This window comes from Cololabis saira, chromosome 8 (genome assembly GCF_033807715.1).
Source record: "Cololabis saira isolate AMF1-May2022 chromosome 8, fColSai1.1, whole genome shotgun sequence".
NCBI lineage: Eukaryota > Metazoa > Chordata > Actinopteri > Beloniformes > Belonidae > Cololabis > Cololabis saira.
In genome coordinates, this window is record NC_084594.1 from 2,331,289 (window position 1) to 2,348,620 (window position 17,332).

Below are 17,332 nucleotides of genomic sequence, written 5' to 3' on the forward strand. Positions count from 1 at the left end.
TATATATATACATATATATATATATATATATATATATATATATATATATATATATATATATATATATATATATATATATATATATATATATATATATATATATATATAGTAATTTTTTGTGAGTTAGAAAGTTAAAAAAAGTATTTCTGAGCCTAATAATAAAAAACAATATATATATATATATATATATATATATATATATATATATATATACATATATATATATATATATATATATATATATATATATATATATATATATATATATATATATATATATATATATATATATATATATATATATATATATATATATATGTATATATATATATATATATATATATATATAGTGATTACAAAAAAAATCACAATATTAGAAAGTAAAAGTTAGATAATAACGTCCTGTAATGACGGCTTTTAGTTTTGGTTCCACCCCAAGAATTTAAGGGGCCCCTTCTGGCCCCCCTAGGAAAGATGTTTGGAGGCGCCCCTGCTACCTCCCTCCTCCCTCCCTCCTCCCTCCTCCCTCCCTCCCTCCCTCCTCCCTCATCCCTCCCTCCTTCAGTCCTCCCTCCCTCCTCCCTCCATCCCTCCCTCCTCCCTCACCCCTCCCTCCTCCCTCCTCCCTCATCCCTCCCTCCTCCCTCCCTCCTCCCTCCTCCCTCCTCCCTCATCCCTCCCTCCTCCCTCCCTCCTCCCTCCATCCCTCCCTCCTCCCTCCCTCCCTCCTCCCTCCTCCCTCCTCCCTCCCTCCCCGTCAGGGACAACCGTCGGTCCGAGCGCCGCCGCGGCTCCGTTCCTGGCTCTGGTTTATTCCTTATCCTGAGAGAACCGGGACCAGATCCGGGACCAGTGTGAGTCCCAGTCCCAGTAAAGTGGTTTTGAGCAGCCCAGGGCCCCCCAGGGCCCCCCAGGACACCCTAGGGCCCCCCCTCCCATAAACCCCCCCATCCAGGTCCTGCCCCGGCGGAGATGGGCGAGTGAAGACTGGAGACACGCAAGGTAAGCGCTGACGATCCTGCCTCTAATCAACTTTTCCAGACACCACTATTATCATATTATGATCCTATTATTACATCCCCCCCCTCAGCCGCCAAACCCGACCCGTTTTGCGGCGATCGGTGTCGGAGAAAGTGGTGTTTTCTGCGTGTTTTGTAAGCTTGCGGGTTTCGTGTTTCCACTTGTCCGCATCCGGGTTACCTCTTTTTTTTTTTTTTTTACAAAACACTTAAAAATGTTTGGTGTCGCCCTACAGGTGCCACGCAACACCCCAAAGTGCCCCCCCGGGGGCCCCTTGGTGCGTGTTTTTTAGTCCAGATCTGAGGGCGGAAAAAGCCGCAGTTTTTGTCCCCGGTGAGGAAGAGTCGCAGCCGACGGTCGCAGCGCGTCGGTCGTCGGCGCCGACTTCACTCAAACATCAGCTTTCACTTAAACTTAAACACGCCTGTTAACGCTGCCACAGCGGTGCCTGTGAAAAATGATCGAATCCGGTTACGTTTGTTTAATAAAACTTCTGAAATGTGAATGTTGAATGTGAATTTTCGCTTGTTTTTGCTTCTTTTTCCTCCCCCTTCCCGGTGGCCAGATTTGCGGTTGTCAGTTGGTAAAAGTTGTAGTTTTTGTCAAATAAGATGTTTTTAACGTCTTAAAACAACGCCGAATTGAAGAAAGGGTTCCAGTGATTGTATATATGTGTTTACGGGTGGAAAATGTGTAATTATTCACCGATTAATCGGGAGGTGTGCGTTAAATCGCAGCAAAATGAGCGGAGGTTCCGCGGCGCTGCGCCTGCTGCGGCTGCTGCGGCTGCGCGGCGGGGGCTCCGAGCGCCTGCGGGTGTCGGAGTGTCTGAGAGCGGTTTCCTCATGGTATTCTTTATTCTACCCAACCCAGAACTCCTTCTCAGCATTAAGCATCACTGATTTCATGTATGTTCCCCCCTGTTCTGTTCTGGTGTTAATGACGTGGAGCCGTGCAGGATAAGAAGCTGGTCGGGCTTGTCTGGGTGGTTTCCCCGCATTTCTTCAGCCGCAGTGACAAATGCTGCTTTCCAGGCTCTTTTCAGCCTCTTTTCAGGCTTTTTTGGGGCTGAAATGGAAAAATGGATGGAAAAAAATCCTCCGCGCGGGGTTTTTGCTCCTTAATTATGGGGAGTTTCGCACATGAAGAGCCGCCGTGACGTCACCGGCCGTGATGGGCGGATGAGCAACAGCAAGTCTCTGCTTCTTCTCTTTTCCTCTCCTTCTCCTCCTTCTCCTGTTCCCTCCATCCGTCTCCTCCTCCCTCCCTCCCTCCCCGGCTGGGTGTGTCCTGCTTTATTGCGTTAGGAGGGAGGAGGGAGAAATGGGGAGGGGGGGGATAAATGGGGATCCCGCATCTTGGCATCTTGGCGGCGGCGACTCCTTTTCAGCTTTTGACCTCCAAAGGAGGGCAAAAGCTGAAAAGGAGTCGCCACCACTCGTTCTTCATTCTCTTTATTCTCTCTGCTGCTGCTTTCATCAAAAGAGAAGCTTCCAAGCCGAACCCGAGCCGGGCTGGGGGGTTTAGAGGTTTAGAGGTGAGGGATGCAGATGTGGAGGATCAGGAATCACATCTGGATGCTCTGATTGACAGCAGAATATCAACTTGATTTGTTCCTGTGATGCTTAATTAGCCCAAAGGAGAAATACGTGTTGCAGTAATCAGTACTCGAGTTGTAAAAAAGAATCAGGGGGATGGTGGATTTTATCATATGGGGACAGATAATTTGTGCTGATTACAAATAATATAATATATTACAAATAATAGCAGTGACCAAAACAGCTGCAGAAATACTGCAGGAATGACATAGCAGCAGTTAAATGCAGCCTTCTGTAAGCTTTAAATATCCACTGGGCTTACATCAAATACATCAAAACACAACAATAAAAAACACTTTTCTGAACTTATCAATATGACTCTGTCCTTCACAGGATAAGTAACATGGATCACTGCAAAACTCAAAATCTTAACAAGAATATTTGTCTTATTTCTAGTTAAAATGTCTCATTTTAGTAAAAAGAATCTCATTACACTTAAAACAAGACTCATCACTGGAAAAAACAACAATTTTCACCTGTTTCAAGTAAATCTTCACTTGAAATAAGTAGAAAAATCTGCCAGTGGAACAAGATTTTTTTGCTTGTAATAAGAAGATAAATCTTGTCCCACTGGCAGATTTTTCTACTTATTTCAAGTGAAAATTTACTTGAAACTGGTGAAAATTGTCAAATAAGTTATTTTTCTGGTGTTATTTTTCTGGTGATGACTCTAAATGTTTAAATAGCAGTAAAACCACATTCATTGATGAAATGACATAAGGGATGGAAAGGAGGGATGGCAGTTTTACAGGGGGGATGATTTGGACCGTTTTTATTTCAGGGGGGGATGATTTGGACCGTTTTTATTTCAGGGGGGATGATTTGGACCGTTTTTTATTTCAGGGGGGGATGATTTGGACCGTTTTTATTTCGGGGGGGATGATTTGGACCGTTTTTATTTCAGGGGGGGATGCCATCCTCCGTCACCCCCCTCAACTCCAGTACTGGCAGTATCACTTTCCCACTAGAATCTACTAGACTCTCCTCATCTCAACTCGGCCCGGTTTTCTTTTCCACTGCAATCCAGTAGAGTTGCACCGATCGATCGATCGGCAACTGATCGGTATCGGCCCGATAAAGCCCCTACCGGTTTTGATCGGAGATCGGAAAGAAATAGTTCAAATCCGCCGATCAGATGACGTTTACAACGACAAACTGCCGCAGGAAAGCTGAAGCTAGTAAAGCTACACTTACTCTAAGTCGTCTCTAAGAGTCTCTAGAGCAGGAGTCTCCAACTCCGGTCCTGGAGAGCACCTATCCAGCACGTTCTAGATCTTTCCCTGCTTCAACACACCATGATACAAGGAGCTGTGTCAGCAACAGAACTGTCCGGACCTTGATGACAAGTTAATGACGACCATTGATTAGAATCAGGTGTGTTCATGCAGGGAGACACCTAAAACATGCTGGATAGGTGGATCTAGGACCAGGGTTGGAGAACCCTGTCCTAGAGGGTGAACTACTACAGTGTTTCTCAATCCTGGTCCTTGTGGGCCCCTGTCCTGCATGTTTTAGATGTTTCCCTGCACCAACACACCTGATTCTAATCAATGGTCATCATTAACTTGTCACCAAAGTCTGCACAGCTCTGTTGATGACACAGGTACTTTTATCACGGTGTGCTGAATCAGGGTAGCATCTAAAACATGCAGGACAGGGGCCCACGAGGACCAGGATTGAGAAACACTGTACTAGTGTACTAGTGGAAAAGAACCAAACCGGGCTGAGTAGGTGCTAGTGGAAAAGCGCCAGAAATGTGTTGCGTTTCTTCAAAGATTCCCCGTGGATCCCTGTGAGTAGGAAGGATCTCCGGTGGCCGTGGCCTCGGTCTCGGCCATTAGAGAAGCTGCTGCTGAAACGAGACGGGGGGCTCAGAACCGGCGCTGGTGCACCTGGTGACGTCCCCTGTGGTCGTTCTGACGTTCTGACGTTCTGACGTTCTGACGCCACCGTAAATAGCAACGGTTTGGTCACCTTTGTACCTTTACAGGGCAGGTGAGGTGCTCCTGCACACCTGACCTGATCCTCTCCCACCCCTTTACCTGCCGGGATCGTGGTGATGTGACCACAGTGGGCGTGGTCTGTATCTGCATCCAATAGAGGGAATGTGCATGACGTCACAGATGCGACTTCACAGCGGGTTACGCCCACTGAGTGTGAGAAAGACTGAGTGTCAGAAAGACTGAGTGTCAGAAAGACTGAGTGTCAGAAAGACTGAGTGTCAGAAAGACTGAGTGTCAGAAAGACTGAGTGACAGAAAGACTGAGTGTCAGAAAGACTGAGTGTCAGCGTAAACTCTCAGTTTGAGCAACTGGAAAACATCTAAAATGGGAAAGAGCTGTTGTGCGATCGACTGTACTCATAGATTTAGCAAGAAATTGGAGTTATTGTTTTACAGACTGCTGAAAAATAAGCTTAAAAGAGACAAATGGATCGCTGCAATTCACAGAAACAACTGGATTCCAGACACCGAAACGTGGATTTGTAGTTCCCATTTTGTATCAGGTAATGTTGGATTTTTGGGTAGCTAACGTTAAACAGTCAAATCATAAAGTTCGGTGTCCTCATCACTTTAATTTCACCAACAAATCCTGCCTTGAAGTCGGACCAAGCGTCAAGACTTTTGTATCTTCAAGCTTTGCTTCGTCTATTTCCCCGGCGTAGAAATTAAGAACATATAAATATCAGGAAACTGGATTCGTGGCCAAATATTAATGTCCATGGACCACTGGTTCTTGGTAACTGTACCAGATATTAATGTCCATGAACCACTGGTTCTTGGTAACTGTACCAAATATTGATGTCCATGGACCACTGGTTCTTGGTAACTGTACCAAATATTAATGTCCATGGACCACTGGTTCTTGGTAACTGTACCAAATATTAATGTCCATGGACCACTGGTTCTTGGTAACTGTACCAAATATTAATGTCCATGGACCACTGGTTCTTGGTAACTGTACCAAATATTAATGTCCATGGACCACTGGTTCTTGGTAACTGTACCAAATATTAATGTCCATGAACCACTGGTTCTTGGTAACTGTACCAAATATTGATGTCCATGGACCACTGGTTCTTGGGGTAACTGTACCAAATATTAATGTCCATGGACCACTGGTTCTTGGTAACTGTACCAAATATTAATGTCCATGAACCACTGGTTCTTGGTAACTGTACCAAATATTGATGTCCATGGACCACTGGTTCTTGGTAACTGTACCAAATATTAATGTCCATGGACCACTGGTTCTTGGTAACTGTACCAAATATTAATGTCCATGGACCACTGGTTCTTGGTAACTGTACCAAATATTAATGTCCATGGACCACTGGTTCTTGGTAACTGTACCAAATATTAATGTCCATGAACCACTGGTTCTTGGTAACTGTACCAAATATTAATGTCCATGGACCACTGGTTCTTGGTAACTGTACCAAATATTAATGTCCATGGACCACTGGTTCTTGGTAACTGTACCAAATATTAATGTCCATGGACCACTGGTTCTTGGGGTAACTGTACGGGTCACTGTCAAGTCCAACTGCCTTTAGAGGGGACCTATTATGGCATCTAATACATATTTTAAACAGTCCTTGAATGTCTTAAAAACAAGCTATTGATTGTTTTTGCTAAATAAATTAGAAATTCAGCCTCTAAACCATGTCTTTATCTTCCCATTCTCTAACCTCATTATCTATGAGGGATTCTGAGTGGGCGGGGCTATGATAATGAGGCTCTGTGCTGATTGGCTGCCTGAATGACGCGATACATCACTACGAAAAAATGGCGGAATCTCCGGCCGGCGGAGTTAGTTGTGGGCGTGGTTTCACTCATCGGAGGCCAAACTATGGAAATCACTCCCATCGTTCCGTAACTGTGGGGAGCAGAATCTTATTGTCTCGTAGATCCACATGACACTGGACGATCATCCGGGCGGCTGTACAGACACTGCAGAATCTGGTTGCTGTCCTCCTTCTCTGAGTTGGCAGGCTGAGGGGAGACCACTTTATATATGTTAAAGCAAGAGAAAACCTGGTTTTCAGAATAGGTCCCCTTTAATTTAAGCCTATAATCGACTGTTATCCCGTCTTCCCCACTAGTTGCAGCTGTTTTTGCCACTCAGTATGAGTAAGGGGGCTGGTCCAGTGTAAGGGGAATTGGGGAAGTGACGTCACTGCAGACCCTCTGTTGGGCAGGACGGCAGGACGCCAGCTCATTAGGACTTGGAGAGGGTTCCCAGACTTGAAGGAGAACCGGACTCGGGGAGGGTGTTGGTCTCCTCGTGGGTGGGGTTGGAGGGGGGGGCAGGATGGAGAGAATAAAAACACCAGGCCAAGAATCCTGGCCAGAGGAAAGAGAGGAGGCAAAACAAGTTGATGACATGTAAAAACAATGAGGCGTGGAGTCACGTGACCCGGTTCTGGGAGCGGCTCGTGGAGTCACGTGACCCGGTTCTGGGAGCGGCTCGTGGAGTCACGTGACCCGGTTCTGGGAGCGGCTCGTGCTGCAGATCTGGAATCTGAGAGTCCGGAAAGAGAAACTCTGTTTCTCAGTTCCACTTCTCCTTTTCCCTCCATCACCTCTAAAACCACGGGGTTGGTACAGGGCAGGCTGCCGATCGCTGCAGTCGTCCTGGTACCTGGTCCTGGTCCTGGTTCTGGTCCCTGGTCCTGGTCCTGGTCCTGGTCCTGGTCCTGGTACCATGATGGTTACGGATCAAGTGATGGTGGCTAGCCGGCAGCTGCACCGCCTGTCAATCACTCAAATTACAAATGAATTTACTGCTTTTTATAAACTAACCCGTCATGCTGACATGGCACAAAGAGGCTTCCCCTACCAGATATGTGTATATATATATATATATATATATATATATATATATATATATATATATATATATATATATATATATATATATATATATATATATATATATATATATATATATATATATATATATATATATATATATATATATATATATATATGTATATATATATATATATATATATATATAAAACTTTGCAAAGTTTACGAATGAGCTAGCTACTGTTGCTATTACCCTGGTAACGACAGGAAGTGCCGTGTGGCTCTGAGTAGTACGTCCCAATTAATGCAGACTGCTGATATTTACTCAAAAGTGTGCCAAACTTAAGTATACTGTTTGAGTACATACTGTTTAGTATATATACTGTAGATACTGTTTAGTGCGGCGTTTCGGACGCAGCGCTGGATTGTGAAGATGAAGCGTGCGTTCCTGCGTTGGTCGCCGTGGCGATGAGCGCTACGTGAGGATGGTTTTCCTCCGAGCGTTGATGCTCGTGACGCAGCGCCGCCCAGATTTCATTTTTATTTTTCATTTTATTCTTTATTTCATTAAAAAATAATAAAACAAACAATTCAATACAAATACAAACACAGATGTTCATAAATTGTGAATGAAAAGGGAGCAGAAAGAAGAAGAATCTTATCTAATCTGCCCCTTTTTCCCAAAAAATAAATTCACAAATAACATAAATTAAAAATTTAAAAAACAACAACTAAGTAAATGAAAAACTAAAATAAAATAAAATTACCTCCGTCTATGGGTATCTCAAACTTAACTAACATTTTCATTATATTTCCTTAACATACAGGCTTTAATTGTTCTTCTGAATGTAATGTTTGATTTGGATTCTTAATTTTCTTTGTTCAGATTGTTCCATAAACTGATTCCTTTCACAGAAACACAACGTTCCATCTATTTAGTCCTGAATCTTGGTCTTTTTTAAATCTCTGTTCCTTTCAAGTTATACTTGCTTTCTCTTTTTTCAAATCTTTTCTGAATGTTGATTGGTAACGTTTTCTTATGAGCTTTAAACATAATTTGCAAAATATTATAGTCTACTAATTCATGAAATTTCAACAATTGTAACTGAAGGGATAATGGATTTGTTGGATCTCTATATGGTTTTTTTCTACAGATCCTCCCGCGTGTCGTCTTGTGACGCTCGTTAATAAACGAAGGCTTTAATAACCGCCCCGCCCTCCCTCCCTCTCTCTGAAGGTTAATGTTGTGCTTTTTCATAACGGCGGCGAGTTTATTTTTGTAAAGTTAAGTGGTCCCTGCTCGGGGCTAGGTGGCCTACATCTGCTGTAACTGGAGCTGAACAGATTAGTTGATCCCTCATAATATCACTGTAAACAGCTTTCTAGGGCTGCTGGTAGGACAGACTCCATCAGCGCTGAGCAACAACCCGGTACATCCTCCTCCCGACGCCGTTAATCACATCACCGGGGCCGGCGGGAGATATGTAGGTCTGCAGAACTCTTTAACGTGGTCCTGGTCTCGTCTCGGACTCCAGGTCTCGGACTGGGATAACTGAGATGCCGTTGCACACCGAGGTGACAGAATCTGGTGATCAGCAGTTCTTCAGTGTAATCTGGATACTTTAATGGTAAATAATGTAATTTTAATCTTTAATATGTAGTAAAGGTCTGGAGGCTGATGCACACCTAAAAAAGACTTGGTGAAACAGGTGCGTAGGAGTAGGTAGGAGTGAATCAAGGAAAAAAAGGGGGGTCTCCCGCACACTGTAGGTCAAGTGCAAAAAACTTTAATAGGGTAAACAAAAAAGCAACGTTTCGGTCCCGATATTTATATTATATTTATATATTATAGATATTTATAATAAATAAAAATGGAAATGGAGAAGAGAGGAAGGGAAGAGGAGAGGAGAAGAAGGGTGAGAGGCACCGCCCAGCGGATCATGTCGGTCCCCCCTGCAGCATAGGCCTATGGCAGCATATCTACCACCAAGCTATATTTGACACTAACTATTATAGTCTTGTTCTATAGCTGCAGCTATGACTACTGACTCTAACACACTAGAGTTTACACTACCTAGAGATTTACCAACACCAGCTAGAGGTTTACTAAACACTAACTATAGGCTTTACTAAACAGAAAGGTTTTAAGTTTAGTTTTAAAGGTGGAGGTGGTGTCAGCCTCCTTAACCCAGATTGGAAGTTGGTTCCAAAGTAATGGTGCCTGATAGCAGAACGCCCGCCCTCCAAATCTACATTTAGATACTCTAGGAACTACGTGTTGGAGCTGGTTATTCTGCTAGAGGACTTTGGGACTAGTTAGTAGTCGTGTCAATCCTTAAAAGCACTGGAGTCAATCCTCCAATAGTGTAGAAATAGCGGTAGTGCAGTCGCCACACAGATCTGATCTCAGCTGATGGATGGAAACATTTCTAGTGAGTTCAACATCATCATCCACTTCTCTGTGTTATTGAGCTGCAGTTGAAAACAAGCTCATATGGAAACTAGAACCAGGATGATGGAATACAATCACACAGGATCAGGACAGAACTGGGTTTCTGTTTGGTCTCGGTCTCGAGCTGAACTGGTCTTGGTCTTGATACTCTCTGGTCTTGATCCTCTCTAGTCTTGTCCTTGACTTGGTCTTGGTCTTGATTCTCTCTGGTCTTGGTCTTGATTCTCTCTGGTCTTGATACTCTCTAGTCTTGGTCTTGGTCTTGACTTGGTCTTGATTCTCTCTGGTCTTGGTCTTGGTCTTGATTCTCTCTAGTCTTGGTCTTGGTCCTCTCAGTCTTGATTCTCTCTAGTCTTGTCCTTGACTTGATCTTGATTCTCTCTGGTCTTGATTCTCTCTAGTCTTGGTCTTGGTCCTCTCTGGTCTTGGTCTTGGTCTGGGTTTAGGCGGTCTGGACTGCAGCTCTAGCTGTTGGTGAGAGAAGTGAACGTGGAGTCTGGACTGACGGACTTTGGTCCAGTTGAACTAAAACCCCAACTTGGACCAGCGTCTCCTCACCTGTTCCTCAGGTGTGACCGGTGTTGGATCTGCTCCTAGACGTTAAATCACCTGAACCATCCACACCTGGACGGATCTGACAGATCTAGTTCTAAACGTTTTAAATGTCTGTTGTTCCCTAAACACTGATATTTGGCAGATTATTTACAGTAAATATGTCTTTTACTTTGTCAGGTCTACGTTACAGACGGCCCAGTCTTTGTCTCCGGGTGTCGGCCGATGCAGAGTTAATTTGTTCCTCATAACAAACCTCCCAGAATGCATTTGAGTGATTATTTTGCAAAGCAGAGCAGAGGGAGAGTGGAGGAGCGGTGGCTTGTGGTCGTCTGGGGAGACGCCGGTTTGTGGTGCCGTGGTGCCTCTCATCTGCTGACTCTCTCCCCGTGTGATCGTTAAAGTTGTTAAAACCACGACGGTATAAAAGCCTCGGCATCCCTCTAACCATCACAGACCAACGTGTTCTGTTACTCTGGTTCTGCTCCCGGTGAGGAGATGAGGCGTCATCAGCCTTCATGTTCCCTCAGATTAAAGTCCAGCAGGTTCTGGTCGTGGGGAGGACGAGGGAGGACGAGGGAGGACGAGGGAGACGCAGGACTTTCATAATTACCCTGTGAAGCTGTAAATATCTTCTGTTTCTACTTGGTCTTTGAGGAAAAGTCACAGAGAAATGTATTTCTCCATTCAGTCTCTGTTCAAACAATTCAAATTGTTGGGGAACCACTAGGAATGGGTGATATTTTACCGTTCACGATAAACCGTCAAAACAATTCCCCACGATAAGAATTTGTATCTCACGGTAAAAATGATAAATTCCTGTTGATGTTTTTGTGTAAAACTGATTTATGGTTCTGTGTTAAATCCACGCACAACGTACAGGAAGGAAGGAAGGAAGGAAGGAAGGAAGGAAGGAAGGAAGGAAGGAAGGAAGGAAGGAAGGAAGGAAGGAAGGAAGGAAGGAAGGAAGGAAGGAAGGAAGGAAGGAAGGAAGGAAGGAAGGAAGGAAGGAAGGGAGAAAAGAGGAAGGGAAGAAGGAAGGAAGGAAGGAAGGAAGGAAGGAAGGAAGGAAGGAAGGAAGGAAGGAAGGAAGGAAGGAAGGAAGGAAGGAAGGAAAGAAGGAAGGAAGGAAGGAAGGAAGGAAGGAAGGAAGGAAGGAAGGAAGGAAGGAAGGAAGGAAGGAAGGAAGGAAGGAAATGAGCCAGAAAGAAAGAAAGAAAGAAAGAAAGACAGAAAGAGAAAGAAAGAAAGAAAGAAAGAAAGAAAGAAAGAAAGAAAGAAAGAAAGAAAGAAAGAAAGAAAGAAAGAAAGAAAGAAAGAAAGAAAGAAAGAAAGAAAGAAAGAAAGAAAGAAAGAAAGAAAGAAAGAAGGATAAATTCCCGTTGATGACGTTTTTGTATTGGTATTTTTTTATCATTATCAAGATAAATGCCAGAAATGATGGTGATAAATGTTTTAGTCCACACCGCCCAGCCCTAGGAACCACTAAAGCTGCTTTCGTCAACGAAAATGATGACTAAATATCGTCGTCAACGAACCGTCATCCCCTGAGGGAGAAAATACTGGTCATGTGACCATAATTAAATAAATAATGCAATATCGTAGAGGAATAAAAACCAGACTAAAATGTAGATTACAAAAATAAAAAATGTTCTACCAAAGATCCTTAATGTCCATGTTTCCAGTAGTTTCCTCTGGTTTAGTCTTTAAACCAGTTTACTCTTTAGATCTTTGGATCCACTTTCCTACATACACGTGGAAAAGAAAACCCAATGTGTCGTGGAAAAATATACATTTTCTTTTGTGTTTTTTGTTTTTTTACTCCCCCTTGTGTAGCTTTTGTTTAGTTTTTTATTCATATATGGAAAGGATTCTATATAAGCCACCAGACTTCTTCCTTTCCTTGCATGTTATTTCAATGTTTTTTACATTTATTGTTCAATTTGTCTTATATTGCTAAACAAATGAACTAAACTAAACACGTAACGGTGGCCGGTGTTCCGTCGGTCCCGGTTACATCAGCCCCGCCGTGGGAACCCCTCTCTCTGCAGAGGGAACCCCTGCACCCAGACCGGCGTGAACACCCTCTTATGCAAGCTCATCTTTTATTAATGATGCTGCTCTCATGTCTAGCAGCTCTGCAGGGCCGCGGCGCTCTGCTCATAATGGAGCCGTTGGCCTTCATCATTATTTCATTACCCCAGCTGGCAGCGGGAGGTTGCCCCCCTGTAATAATGGACTACTATGTCTGCCTGTTACTCTCGCCTTTATTTATCTTTAACTCCCCCCTTTTAACCAGGGAAGCTCTTGTTTTACAGCCACTGACCTCTTGTTACGTCTGATTTCTCACATCTTCTCACTTGCAGCGGGACGGTTCACTTCGGTGCCAGAATCCTCACAAAGATGCGAGTTGTTGTTTCTCCTCGGTGAAATGTGTTGTGATATTCCTGTTAATTTGAGCGTGATACGGAGTCGGTGAAGCGCCGCGGCCTCTCTCTCTCCAGAGCAACAAAAGATTCAAGCCCCGGATCGATTACTCAAACAAAACGCTGTCAAAAGCTTCCATCTCCAAACACAATAAGGTGCACAGGCTACAACCTCATTTTCTGCAGGACAAGCTCTCCTTCGCTCTGATTAGATAATGTTGGTCTCTGTCTGCCGCCGGCTGAGAAAAGAATGCACAGGTCCTGACCGCGAGATAAAATACTGACCATGCTCCGACTGCAGAGAGAAACACTGAAGAGACGCTCCGACTGCAGAAGAGACGCTCCGACTGCAGAATAAAACACTGAAGAGACGCTCCGACTGCAGAGGAGACGCTCCGACTGCAGAATAGACGCTCCAACTGCAGAGGAGACGCTCCGACTGCAGAAGAGACGCTCCGACTGCACAAGAGATGCTCCGACTGCAGAATAGACGCTCCAACTGCAGAATAGACGCTGCGACTGCAGAATAAAACACTGAAGAGACGCTCCGACTGCAGAGGAGACGCTCCGACTGCAGAATAGACGCTCCAACTGCAGAATAGACGCTCCGACTGCAGAATAAAACACTGAAGAGATGCTCCGACTGCAGAAGAGACGCTCCGACTGCAGAATAAAACACTGAAGAGACGCTCCGACTGCAGAGGAGACGCTCCGACTGCAGAATAGACGCTCCAACTGCAGAATAGACGCTCCGACTGCAGAATAAAACACTGAAGAGACGCTCCGACTGCAGAAGAGACGCTCCGACTGCAGAATAAAACACTGAAGAGATGCTCCGACTGCAGAATAGACGCTCAGACTGCAGAATAGACGCTGCGACTGCAGAATAAACAACTGAGATGCTCTGACTGCAAAATAAAACACTGAAGAGATGCCCCAACTGCACAACAGACGCGCCGACTGCAGAAGACATGCTCCGACTGCAGAATAAAACACTGAGAGAGATGCTCCGACTACAGGACTCTAAGTATAAAATGAGCTCCTCCAGCTAATTTAAAGGTTTGTGTGTGTTTGCATCAGCGTGGTTTAAGTGTAGAAACAAGCAGAGAGACTGAACAGCTGGATGTTTGAGGGCCTGACCATATTTGGTGTTGGTTCGATCCTGAGCTGGATGAGCCGGCGTTGCTGGGATGTGTATCTGGGATGTGTATTGATCGTGTCAGTGGACTGAGCTGCTGCTGCTGCTGCCGAGTGTGTTTAATATCCGTCTCACTAGGATCTGTGCTTGTTAAAAACCTGCAGCTGCTTGGTATCTTTCTATCTATCCATATATCTACCTATACATCTAGATACATCTATCTATACATCCATCCATCCGTCTGTCTTAACTGTAGGGGTAACTTGTACTTTGGTCTGCAGCAGGGCTGCTTTATTTGACCTCCGATCAATCAATCACCATAAAGTGGACAGTTTTACCTTGATAACGATAAACGCGCTGGTCTGGTACCTTTGGTCGTACTTTCCTGAGGCGTTTAAACGTTTAAGTGTCCCATCAACCTTTCAGAAGGAACACATTTGACAAATACACAGTTTTATTTATTCTATAACAAAGAAAAACTCAGACTCAGACTTTTATTGTGATTGTACGAGGCAGACGAGGAAAGTAAAGCAGCACAGAGTGGTAGTTGTGTTGTGTTCAGTAATGATAGCTTTGTGCTTTTCTCTTGTTCAGACGAGGATAAGAGTCTTACCTTCAAACCTTTCTGAAGGTTTCGAAACTGTCCTAAAAGATTTAAGTTAAGACTCTTATCCTTGTCTTGTCCTTGAGGTCAGAGGTCGGAGGTCAAAGGTCAAAGGTCAGAGGTCAGAGGTCGGAGGTCGGCGTTGAACCCTAAACTCAGACATCAGCAGGATCATGGACACGGTGGTTGTAGTTTCTGTTACTGCAAATGTGCATCATCATGCTGCGTCTGTGTGTGTGTGTGTGTGTGTGTGTGTGTGTGTGTGGGTGTGTGATGGGAGCCTATTTACACGCCGGTTGCCGTGGCAACTGCTTTCATTTGTTCGTTCCTTTTTGTTTATTTCAGAGTAATATGTATAAAACATGTATAACATGTATAAAAAACAAGAGAAAAAGATAAACAAATCCAGGTACATTCCACATTAAGCGTTACATGTTGGAAAAGGAGTGGGAGGAAGTATAAACTTATTTAATCCCACCCCCTTTAACAACTAAACATCAATTATATCCCAGTATTTACTTTTTATAGAATAGAATAGAATAGAATAGAATAGAATAGAATATACTTTATTGTCAGTGTACCTGGGTACAGTGAGATTGGAAGCAGCATCATTTCTCCAGTGCAAGACAAATAAGAACAATAGTGCAAACAATAAGAAATATAAGAAATATAAATAATGTAAAAAATATAAAAAAAAAAAAAATACACTATACACTAATTTGTATAAATATATATAATTTTTTACAAAAATAACTTGTTTAATACAAGATGTAAGTTCTATGATAAATATAATAGAGCTATGATAAACAATAATACGTATATCTAAGTATATAAACATACAAAGACAACATGACAGAATAGCAGAAAATACACATTCTTCACTTTTATACCTCAAATAAAACATTTCTTTATATTTCTTCTTAAATTGTTTTATGTTCGTACTTTCTTTTTACTCCAAATTCAGACCATTCCACAGTTTGATTCCACAAACTGATAAACAAAAACCTGTTTTTGTTGTACGCACAAATAAAGATTTGAAGTTTAAATTCTAACCCCCTTCCCTCCCAATGAATCATTTCTGAATGTTTATCCGGTAGCGAATTATTTTTTGCTTTAAACATTATTAAAGAATAGTGAGTTAGTGTGATCTCCATATCCAGCCTAATGAATGTACCGTATTGAGTAATGAGTGGAACCTGGTTTTATAGTTAGTTATTGCCCCAAATTTCTGCACAGTAAGTGAAATATGGAAGAACTAGTGAGCAGTAATGAATGTGGACGGCCTTAAGTACTGAGACGCTCTCTGAAACTTTGTTTTGTACTGGTTAATATGAGATTTCCAGCTAATCTGATCATCCATTATCACTCCAAGAAATCTGTTTACTCTTTCAATATCGCTGTCGTCCAATTCAACTTTAATTTGCATATCACTTCTCCGATTACCAAAATACAGTATTTTAGTCTTACTAACGCCGGACTCCCATCATGCTCTCTGGTTCTAACCATAGATATACGTATCCGCCCATGAAACTGCTGTGATACGTCAACGTCGCCGCCATATTGGACGTTCAAGACTGCGCTGTAACTAATACAAGTAAATGGACTTATTTTCATAAAGCGTCTTTCTACAAAGAAATGTACGTTTTATGTCTCATTTATTCATTCACACACGCACTAATATACTTGGAAACAGTTAGGCACCAAATATAATATATTTAATTTTCTCAGATGGCAAAAATAAGAACTTTATTGATCCACATAGGAGTAATTCATGTTATATCAGCTATAGAGAACAAGGTAGTGCAGAAAAACAATATATATCCCCCTCACAAAAATAAGAAAAAAAGAAAAAAAATGTTGTCATCAATAAAGCATATTTTAAAATTTTCAAGTAACAAAATAACATATTTGAACCATTTTTCAGATTTTTTCAGCTATTTTATTGTCTGAAAAATGGTTCAAATATGTTATTTTGTTATAGGAAAAAAGAGGCAAAAAATATGAAAAAAGGAGAAACAAAGAGGAAGAAAGATAAAAACCAGGAAAAAAAGAGGAAAAAATAGGAAAAAAAGAGAAAAAAAGAAGAGAAAAAGGAAAAAAAGATGAAAAAAAACTAAACAAAGAGGAAAAAAAGATGAAAAAAAGAGAGAAAAAGTGGAAAAAAGAGGGAAAAAGGAGGAAAAAAGAGGAAAAAATAGGAAAAAGAGGTGAAAAAGTCAAAAAGAGATAAAAAGAGGAAAAAAGTGCATGTGTGAATGAATAAATGAGACATAAGACGTACATTTCTTTGTAGAAAGGCGCTTTAGGAAAATAAGTCCATTTACTTGTATTAGTTTACAGCGCAGTCTTGAACATCCAATATGGCGGCGACGATGACGTATCACAGCAGCTCCGTAGGGCGTCTACGTATATATGTCTATGGTTCTAACGCCGGACTCCCATCATGCTCTCTGCTCCAGCGTCTCGGCCCAGACTCCCATCATGCTCTCTGGTTCTAACTCCCATCATGCTCTCTGGTTCTAACTCCCATCATGCTCTCTGCTCCTGCGTCTGACTCCCATCATGCTCTCTGGTTGTAACTCCCATCATGCTCTCTGGTTGTAACTCCCATCATGCTCTCTGGTTGTAACTCCCATCATGCTCTCTGGTTCTAACTCCCATCATGCTCTCTGGTTGTAACTCCCATCATGCTCTCTGGTTCTAACTCCCATCATGCTCTCTGGTTGTAA

At 42.7% G+C, this 17,332-nt stretch overlaps 1 protein-coding gene across 4 annotated transcripts in view; it reads left to right on the forward strand.

Moving 5' to 3' along the window:
* Positions 1-760: 760 nt before the first annotated feature.
* Positions 761-17,332, forward strand: part of LOC133448242 (plasma membrane calcium-transporting ATPase 1-like) — a 96,919-nt gene continuing 80,347 nt past the window's right edge. For all 4 annotated transcript variants that reach the window (XM_061726587.1, XM_061726590.1, XM_061726588.1 and 1 more), the window contains exon 1: positions 761-1,002. The gene's annotated coding sequence lies outside the window, so the exon portion shown is untranslated. The remainder of the gene's footprint in view (positions 1,003-17,332) is intronic.